This window comes from Phalaenopsis equestris, unplaced genomic scaffold (genome assembly GCF_001263595.1).
Source record: "Phalaenopsis equestris unplaced genomic scaffold, ASM126359v1 Scaffold000002, whole genome shotgun sequence".
NCBI lineage: Eukaryota > Viridiplantae > Streptophyta > Magnoliopsida > Asparagales > Orchidaceae > Phalaenopsis > Phalaenopsis equestris.
In genome coordinates this window covers 69060893-69071945 of record NW_018164444.1, presented here as the reverse complement: position 1 = coordinate 69071945, position 11053 = coordinate 69060893, and positions in this window count along the sequence as shown.

Sequence of the window (11053 nt, the reverse complement as noted above, 5' to 3'; positions counted from 1 at the left end):
CTAGGAGCTTGTCTACTGACTCTTCTAGAGAACTATTATTGGAACTCATAGATATACCAAAATGCACACCACATACACATTCATATACACTCCATAATCAAAATTAAAATCAATTTTCAAAAGATCAATCACAAAATCAAAATTCAAAGAAAACCAAATTTGATGCTCTTTCTGGCATGAATTTGCAACATTTTGATGCGTGTAGAGGGACACGCTGCCAGAATCATCTTGTTAAACTTCGATCGTCGCTCAAGTGAAGGTCAGTCGACATTTTACTTGTCGGCTAACTCCGATTGGGTCGACAAATATCATTTGTCATGTCGCGCGTCACGCGATAATCATACTTAAGTTGGTCGATGTTGATGAATTTATCCAGAAGACCCCGGATGACAAAACGGACCCCGCGAGCGAGTTTGGAACTCCAATTTCGTACAAGAACCAGGAACACACGAATCAAAGCTGTTAAATATTGAAATAATAATAAATATTAATAAAATTAAAAAAAGAAAAAAGAAAAAAAAGGGCTTTAAAACCCATCGCACCGGTTCTCTCCCCCGAGAGCTGAACTCCCTTCGTGCCCTAGCCCCCCTTTTCGCGAAATACGTCACTCGAAGACCTGGTTGTAAATTATTTTCTAATGTAATTCTTAAAAATAAAACCTTAACATAGGATTGAACAAGGTTTAATAAAAAAAAAAATCAAATTATGCTTAAATAAGGTTCAAAAGTAGTTCAAACTTTCATTCTAATTGAAGCAACATCACTTTACTTTGATGCTAACAGAAGGTTAAAATTTAGATAAAATATAGTTTGAGGAAGGTTCAAATCTAAAATATGGAATATTGCTCGAGGTCTATTTGAAACTAGTAGTAAAAATTTGAATAAAAACTCAATTTAATGATGTTAAAATAAAGTGTGATAATGTTTCAAATAAGGTTCAAACCTCCTATTATAAGTTTAAACCATTGTTTACATAACTAGTTCAAATCTAGTTTCTCATATTGTGTGGTTAAAACAATAGTTCAAGGTTAATATTTGAATTAGTTATAACAAAATTTGAGCACTAAATTCGAGTTTCAAAGCCTATTCATTGTTTCTAATTTTGACTTATTCCTATTGTAACTTCAGGTTGCTAATGCTGAAAAGAAAGATAAGTGAATTCTTACATCAATTATAAAGAAGAAAAAAACAAAAAAGACTAATCTTGAATAGAAGGTTAGTGATGTGACTATGGTAAGCTTAGAGGTTATCAAAGATAGTGAAAGTACTTAAAAGAGAAAATTTTGGGCATTTTTTATCAGAATGTTTGTGTGAATATTACAACATGATTAATATTTGAATTATAAGGACTTTTTATTTGAAATGAAGAAATTTTTATTTAAAATGAAGATTCAGTGATTGTATATCAAGAATGTATCAGCATGAATCTTGAGGATATCTCGTAGCTCGCAAGGTGAGCGGGGGGGAGGTGGGCTTGGGGTAATCCAATATATAACCAGGAGGAAAACATTTCCTAGAGGGGTGGAACTCAATCACCTTTTTAGAAATTAACCTGTCGGTGCAAGACCCACATAGATAAATCTACCACCTTCATCTGCTCCTGTCGAATGAGCAAAGCGAATTGTCCGAGCTCCAAATAATTAACCAGAACTCTCCGCCCAATCTGCTCAGGATTGAATTCTCAATAAATTATCAAACCGACAGTTTACATTATGCCCCCAACAAATGGCCACTTGACAAAAATTGAAGCCAGGCGAGAGGCTGACGCAGATACATGGCTCTGTATGGTTGGGAACTTTTAAAGTCTCGACCCTGTTTGGTCAAAAACCTACTCAGCCTTCTCCAGCTGGGAGCCTACCCGACATTGGGTAAGTTGGGGGCCGCTTTTTTCTAGCGGCGCGGCCCCAAACCACGAAGTTCTTTTTATTTTCTTTTTGCTTTTGCTCAACGTTTGCGGCAACTGACCGCTAAGTTGGCGGAACGGGGGGCACGAGATTGACCCCGCGGCCTCGCATTCGCCATTATTATCTCCCCATTGCCTAGCTCGAAGCCGCAACACCTGGCGTTCCCCAAACCGTGCGGAGGGAAATTTCTGCCTGAATCCCCTACGCCGCTGCTCCCGTGAAGCTCCCGCCGTTTCTGCACCCGAATAGCTTAGAAGGATTCCTTTCAGTGTACTAAATTCTGCTAACTTAATTTTAATCCGTTTTCATACAACATTGAAATGATTTAAGGAATTTCTTCACTTCTTTTTCGTAGAGGGTCTCGGGAATTTGGTGGACTAGAATTTGGTGAAATGTGTGTATTTAGGTTCGTATTCTAACCTTGCATGTATGAAGAAAAAAATGGAATATTTATATACATACTGCTCAATTCCTCTATATTTACCTGTCTAACACCTAAACTTCAATTTATACATACATCCCACCTTTCCTAGGCAAAAGAAGCTTTATTTCAATGTTTTATAAAGTCAAAATGGTTATCTTTTTAAGCCTAAATGATAATTCATGATCAAGTTATTTCTCTTTTGGGGGAATTTTTTGTTCTATCTAGTGTGTTTAGAAGTTTAAAAGATGCACCATCCCATAGATGCATTCTGGTTGCAATTTATGAGTTCTCAAAAAAATAAAGATGTATGGAGTTAGTAAAAAATGTACATTGGATATTTTGTAGTTTTATGTTTGCAAATGTCTTAAAAAAATAAAGATGTATGGAGTTTGTAAATGCGATGGCCTATATGACGGTTTGGCCCGGTTAGTAAGAACTCTCATAATTACTTGTAATTTTATTATTATTTTTTTCTTTTTCTTAGCATTTTTGGTACTCACTACTAAGTGAGTAGTGTATTCGTACTTTTGTTATGTTTTGAAATGAAATTATGCTTTGAAAGTATCAAAATTATTGTTATTATAGTTCTATTTTAAACAGTTTTATCAAATAAGGGCGGCAAAATCATTTTTTCAAAAACAACTGCCCCAAAACTGTTTTCACACAGCTGCACCAAATAAATAGCTAGCTTTCTCGCAGCAACTTCCTGGAGCAGCACAGCTGCAGCTGAAAAGCTGAGAAGCTGTAGCCGCGCCAAATAGAGCCTAAAATCAAGTATTGACATGAATCTTAAGCCTGACAGGGACTACCTCATTGAAAATTGTATTAGAAGTTATTGAATATGCATGATATTCTTGATCAATTAACTCATAAAAATGAGAGAATTCATTATAAAAATCAATAAAAAACAACTTGAATTCCACTGTAATAAAATCTATGAGACTAACATTTGTCGGAGTTGAAACTTCTAATATCTATGATGACGAATAAGTTGATTTATATCCCTCAATATATGTATATATATATATACCGCCACTCAATTGTCTTCACCTAACTACCGTTTTCTTAATGTATTGCCTGGTAATGATGTTTTACTTGTTGTCGTTTAACCACTATCATGATCCTCCAATGCTTTTCTAATATTTTCTACCATCGCTATATGAGGTCGAGCAAATGATGCACCCGGTGTTCCCTTCTATAATAAAACTGGACTAAATGGTTGCGAGCGGTGTTTACAGTTGCGCTTCATTATTATAAGTTTTGATTCTATGATGCTTACTTCATGTAATGATATGTAATTGGAGCATTCACATACCATCAAAATCCTATGTGTTTGCATATCTAAAATCAAAACAACACTTTTTTGCATTTCTACAACCCAAATCTTTTATATCACATAAAAAAATTCACTATAAAAAATATTGCTATGACAGTTATGTTTTAAACAATTTTATCAAACAAGGGCAACATGATCAATTTTCCAGAAACAACTGCCCCAAAGTTGTATTCACATAGCTGCACCAAACAGACAGCCAGCTTCCCCGCAATAGCTTCCTGGAAAAGCTGAGAAGCTGCAGCTGCGCCAAACAGAGCCTTGTCTGATCGGGGAACCTACCTGGCCTTATCTGTCTGAATGTACAAATACTAGGGCTACAATATGTAATTATACATTCTCCCATTCCTATAAATAAGGGTCCATTTCATGAACAAATGTTACACAATTTTAAAATATTAGGGACGTTTCAAAGATAGGCAAAAACTATCTTTGTGGAATCTCAAATCTTCTTGGGACTTAGGAATGGGCTTAAGGAGAAATTTTTACTTTATTTCACAGCAAATATGTAAGAGGAAGTTGTATGAAAATCAAGCCTAGTGTCATACCTAAATCATAGAAACACGATCCTCATCGATTTTGGAAAAACACCAAAGAATTTTGTTCCACATTCTCTTTTGTTTTATTTTCTTTAAAATATGTTAGACTTAGGATTTTCTTTAATTATTTTCCGATCTTACCTAATTAGGTTGAAAAAGTTGGTAAACTATTGCTTTGAATTTGTCAACCTAGTTTTAATAAGCTTCCTCGTGGGAACGATACGCGACACTCTTTTAAAATTATATATTACTTGAACACGTATACTTGCGTGAAGTGGTCGACCACTTTGCGGAGCTTTTGTGGCCCATCAGTAGGCACCAGCCTCTTAGCGCCTAGGCACCAGTCCTGGGGGCCTAGGCATCCAGATTGCCCTCTGGAGTTTCCAAACAGAGATATCAACAAGAAGACACCAGATTGTGCGTCTAGGCGCCCATAACCCCTTAAAACAGCATTTCCCAAGCCATGGGAAAGTAGGCGCCAACCCCAACACCGAAGCACCAGGCACCTAGTGCCAGGGTGCCTGGCCCAGCGTCTAAGCGTCAGGGCAGCAGCGCTTAGGCGCCTGACTAATTTATGGAGCTGACTTTTTCGTGGGATTTTCATGATTTTGAGCTAGTGTGCCCCCCTAAGCTGCCGAAAAGTGGGAATTTTATGGGCTATATGGGGATTTTCTTAGGCATGCAAAAAAGAGGGTGCTAATACCTCTTTTAAGCTTCCTAGGTGAAGCGGGAAGGCCATTTTTGGCAAATTTTGAGGGAAAGATGGGATGGCTAGCTTTTTAGTCCCTTGGGCTTCTCTTAGAGACAATCTTTAACACTTCTTTCCTTCTCCAAGAGTTGAACTCATTTTCTTCCTTAGAGAGCTTTGGAGCTTCTTCTCACTTGGAGCTAAGGTTTCCGCTTGAAGTCCTTGAGGTGAGGAGCTTTGAAGAAAGGTGAGAGTGGGGGCTTTCTTTCAACGACATTCTACTTCATCTTCTTCCTCTTCTTCTTCATTTTTCTACCAAGTACTCTTCTTCTCCTTCTCATTCTTCTTCCTCCACCATTTCATTTGAGTGTGTAAGTAGAGCTTCTTGAGGGGGAGCATGGCTAACGAAAAAGCAAGGTGTTTTCTCTCCTATGCTAAAGGAGAGCTTCATTCTAGCTTAGGGGAAGGATCATTGGAACTTCGCCAAAACTTCACCTAAGTTAAGAACTTCAACGAAATCTCATCGGACTCTCCTTCTAGAGGAGAGCTTCTTCTTTCATTAGAGAAGGAGCAGAGCGAACCTCATTAGAACTTTGATCATCTCTCATACCACTAGGAGAGCTTCTTCCGAAATGAACTTCAGACATCGATTAACCACCACAACGCTGAGACTCCTTATACATTTGCTCTTCTTTTAATTAGGGCTCCCAGGTCTGGTTGAACATTAGACTTCGATCAACCACCACGGTGCTGAGACTCCTTAAACCTTTGTTCTTCTTTTCATTAGGGCTCCTAGGTATAGATGTTAGAGATGCTAGGTTAGAATTTTTCGTGTTCCTAGAGGAAACTTTGTAGGTTAGGTGCTTTCGTGTTTTCCCCACGATTCCTATGAGAAAAACCTATCCTTTCATTTCTAGCACAAAATCTCAATGCTCGGGGTCATTGTAACCCACGTTTATGCTGGCGATTCCGTTCCCACAATGGAGGGGAATGAATTCTATTGTTGGAAGTGGAGAATGGAAAGTCCTACGACTATGATGTTCCCTACGCTGCGAAGACTTTTCTCCATGGAATTTCTTCATGTATGGCAAATGAAAGTGGTCGCCCGTTGCTTTGCCTCATCAACTACCCTTAAGGTGACCTGTGAGGTCGTTAGGTTGAGCCGGCTTTGTAGCTGTGGATGATCAAAAGTCTTTGTCTTATGCATGTTGTTTGCATTTGCATCATTTTGCATGTCGTGTGCGACCTTTTCAAAAGTTCATGAAAACTATCAATTTTTGCATGTCATCTCATCAGCTCATCCTATCAGCCCCATTTTCCTGATTAACATGATCGACTATCTTTTGTCAATTTGACTGATCGACCACACCGGCTCGATCAGATCGATCGTCATGTCTCGTCCGCTAGTCTGATCGACCACATTGGCCCGATCGACACAACCGACTATCTTTTGGCGATCCAATCGATCGGCCGCACCGGCCCGATCAGATTAATCATCTTGTCTCATCGGCTCGTCTGATTGGCCACACCAGCCTGATTGGCTCAATTGGCTACTTTTATCGATCCCGCCGACCCAATTGGATCTATCATCATGTCTCGTTGGTTCAGTCGATCGACCCCGCCGGCTCGTTCAACTCAAACTCCCTCTTTGCATCTGAATTTTGCATTTGTGTATGCTTGCATGAAAGCATGGCTTGATTTAGCATATTCACACTTGCACCTTCACCGCGCACTTGTGAGCATATGTCTTCACATGCTCATAGCAAGTATTCCTACCTCCCATGGGCACATTACTCTACGTACTTGCTCCTCGACATCTCACATGTCATGGAGCACCACAACGCTAGTGTCTGTACTTGCACTAGTGCACTCTCACACATCTACTTTGCATGTCATCTTACATGCCCATAGTCTTGAATGTTAGAGTCTTACTTAGGTCAATTTTCTTGCACACCCACCCCGTATACCCATGGGTCCATATCGGGGACGACTTGCATATCAAGGCTCCTTGGTGTATAATTCTCTCTAACGAGAATTACTTCACTTCTTTCATATGGCACCACATTGGATTGCTACAGGGTATCCCCTAAAGTCATTGTGCCTCATGCTCATTCATATCTCCGGGTAAATGCTTACATGGTACACCCATCCTTGTCTCACCGGCTCGTCTGATTGGCCCCCCCAGCCTGATCGGCTCAACTGGCTACTTTTATCGATCCCACCGACCCAATTGGATCTATCATCATGTCTCGTTGGTTCAGTCAGTCGACCCCGCCGGCTCGTTCAACTCAAACTCCCTCTTTGCATCTGAATTTTGCATTTGTGTATGCTTGCATGAAAGCATGGCTTGATTTAGCATATTCACACTTGCACCTTCACTGCGCACTTGTGAGCATATGTCTTCACATGCTCATAGCAAGTATTCCTACCTCCCATGGGCACATTACTCTACGTACTTGCTCCTCGACATCTCGCATGTCATGGAGCACCATAACGCTAGTGTCTGTACTTGCACTAGTGCACTCTCACACATCTACTTTGCATGTCATCTTACATGCCCATAGTCTTGAATGTTAGAGTCTTACTTAGGTCAATTTTCTTGCACACCCACCCCGTATACCCATGGGTCCATATCGGGGACGACTTGCATATCAAGTCTCCTTGGTGTATAATTCTCTCTAACGAGAATTACTTCACTTCTTTCATATGGCACCACATTGGATTGCTACAGGGTATCCCCTAAAGTCATTGTGCCTCATGCTCATTCATATCTCCGGGTAAATGCTTACATGGTACACCCATCCTCTAGGTTACTGCCTCCACGCCATACCCACCCTCGAGGTCACCGTCTTCATGGTATACCCACTCTCTGATTCATTGCCTCCACGACACACTCATCTCACGTATGTTGTATGTTTTGCGTGCATCATTTGACACTGCTAGCGCATTCGTCAGTAGTATACACACCGTATACTAGTGGTGAATGTTTGTTATTTTTCGATCACTTTGCATTTGCATGTGTTCTCTGATCTTTTCAATGACGAAGTTGGCTCGTTAGTTGAGTGACCCTCCGCCGATCGTGACGCGACAACTAGTATTGCCCACGAGGATGACGCGGTGGGTAATACTTGTTGTCTCATCATGGACCAATGTGCGTATGTTGTGCTAAGATTCTAAGGGATCTAATAGGTGCCATTTAGTTTTTTCCTTTTCTGAGGACCTATTTTTAAAAATAGAATTACATTTTTATTACTTTATGCATCATATTTTTACATCTACTTTGAAATTATTTCCATTCCTACCTTAGACAATATGTGAGAACAAACTTTTAAAACTCAAGTATTCGTAAAACCTGCATTTAGTGACACCTCATAGAATCTTTGGATTCTTAGAACGGAGCCGGTGACAATGACTCCGTCAAAACATATGCTAGCCTTCTAACATAACCATGCACTCATTTAGATGTTGTGTTAGGACACTGCGTTAGATGATGTGCTAGGTTAAGGCTTAGGATGCTAGGCAGTCTTTTTTGATGTCCTGGCTATAGTTCTCTATTAGTTTAGTTTCCCTAGCCAGGTATCACATTTTGTGCTTTTGGTGTGCTTGCATGTTTATTGATTTTGATATGCATGGTAGTATATTAGACCGATCTTCTTGCAGGGAGTCATGCCAAAAATACACACCACACGAATTGCCGACAAAGGTTCTCAGGATGTGTTGGGTCAACCACTTTCATGACTTGGTGGAATTAGGGTCCTAGTAGCTTGAGATGATGAGTCTCTGACACCCAAGCCAACTACCTCTACATGTTTAAGAATTATTCATCTCATTCTTTGACTATCCACTTTGAGCCCTGTCGTTCCTCTTGCTTTCATTGATGTTATTTAGTGGGCCTTACTTAGTTGGCAGGTCGCTGCTCGTTTAATATACGACGATTTGCCCTCTACCCATATGACCCGGTTCAGTTTTGAAGCGGTGGGATGTTTCCAACCAAATGACTTGGTTATTTCAAGGGCCTCGATTTTCTATGAGCCATTAACCATTTGGGGCCGCAAGAAATTACTCTCTACCCTGTAGCTTAGTGCGAGCGAAGAAAGCGTGGGGATATTTCCTATGAAATAGACCATACTCTCATACCACTAGTCATCACTTCAAATATAAGTTGAACTCCTTGGACCAAGAGTGTTCTTAGGCACCCCGAAGATGTAATTAACCAAGAGGGACACATCCTCTTTGGAGCACTCTGGACCACAAAACAGTCAAACACACCTAGATCTCTAGTTTGAGTAGTATATGCAGGCATTCTTTTGTGGATATTTGGCTCAAGGTGTTTCTGTCCGATCTTGTTTGGACGAACACTCTTGACCTATCACACGAGGTTTATCATGCATAGAATTTTTATATTCATTTTTCTTGTTTGTCTTCATTGTCATATATTCTTTTTTTGTTCAATTTCTTTATTCTACAGATCATTCATACGATTTGGAAGAGAAACTTATTCAAAAAATGAAATTATACAATCATAAAAAAAGCGAAGGACTCTTTAAAAATAAAAGAGAGAAAAATAACAAAAATTGTTCGCTTGATCAAGACTTAGCCTACATAAACAACTCATTTGTATACAGGTAAAATCCTTAGCCCAAAGTTGAATAGGCCTCAGGGGCAGAAAGATAAATAATCTCATTGGGTCATAGAAGCACATGCTAGCTACTGAAAGGTATGCACTTTACAAAAAACCAAAAAGACAAAACACATTAAATAAAGAAAGTTAAGAGAATGGGGAAATACTTCTATTCACTTCTTCAAAGGATGAACAAAATTTTTTTATTAATACAAGTATCCGCCTGCCAAGCATTGTCGAACGAGGCTAACATTTTTAAATTTTCCTTACATGTAAAGTAAGACAAAATATACATATGTATATAATCCACATATGAGGCCTAGGATGCTACAGACCCGCCACCATTTCCAACTTCATCCCTTCCTAGCCGATTTGCTTTGTCATCCTCGTCCTCATATTTGATAAAAAGATAGGCTAGTTGGTCCATATCAGCCTACTTGGGCTCAACCAGTCCTCCCTTCACAAAGTGCTCTTCCGCCAAAGCCAGACCGACTTGAATATGTTCAGAGTGAGCCACCACGTGCTCTCCTCTAGAGATTATCTCGACCAACCTTTCCTTCAACTTCTTATTCTTTGTTGTCAACGTGATAATAGTCTGTTCATAGTATTGAGATTTTTCCCTCACACGTGGGTCGAATCTCTCAGTTTCTTTCACAGGTGAATAAGCTCTAGCTCGACTTTTTTCTTGCCCTCCATCGCCTCGACCACCATCTGTCTGGCAGCCTTCCTCTTCTATTCTTCATGAATAAGAGCCTTCGTCTGGTAATGGGAAATAGAAAAGTAGAGTGTTACACCAGTCAGAGGTTTCACACATATCTCAAACACATAGCCTATGCCTGCCAGCATGAAGTTAAGGCTGTCGAATCACATCATTTTCGATAGGAAGTTGGGAAGATCTGGTGCCTCCCTAGGGGGAATACTGGTGAATATGGGTCTCCACCATTAGGTATCGACCGCCCAAACTTCCGAACACATTTCTCTCGCCATCCATATGGACTATCCACCCATGGAGCGATCCTTTTTTCTGAGATGAAAAGGGAGGCGGTGTTGAATCCCTGTCAACAGGTCTTTTTTTCTTTCAGGTCCCGATCAACCTGCCCCCAAATTTCAACCTCAGAAACTTTATCCTCCTAAAAAATGAATACAACCTGCAAGGGAGACACGTGTTGCGCAACAACCCTCTCTTGATGGTCGAGGTAAGGGACACCTAACTTCCTGTTCCTCTCAGGTAAATCGCTCGGGAGAGCCTCTTCCCCGGAGTTCAGCTCCTGGGACCCTGATGATGCAAATGAAGTCTCCCAGAATGCGCTGAAAGTCCCTGCACCCGCACCATAGGTCAACAGTTAAGAGAGAGAGAGAGAGAGAGAGAGAGAGAGAGAGAGGATTTTCCTTACCAATGTTAGACTTTCCCAGAGGCTTCCTTAATCGTAAAGTAGGGTTCCCCCATCCTCTTCTTCTCCATGGCATCTGGTTCATCCCACAGACTCTCAGTCATGTCACTGAAAATCTTAGGCCATAAGACCCAGTTAATGACATCCCACTTGA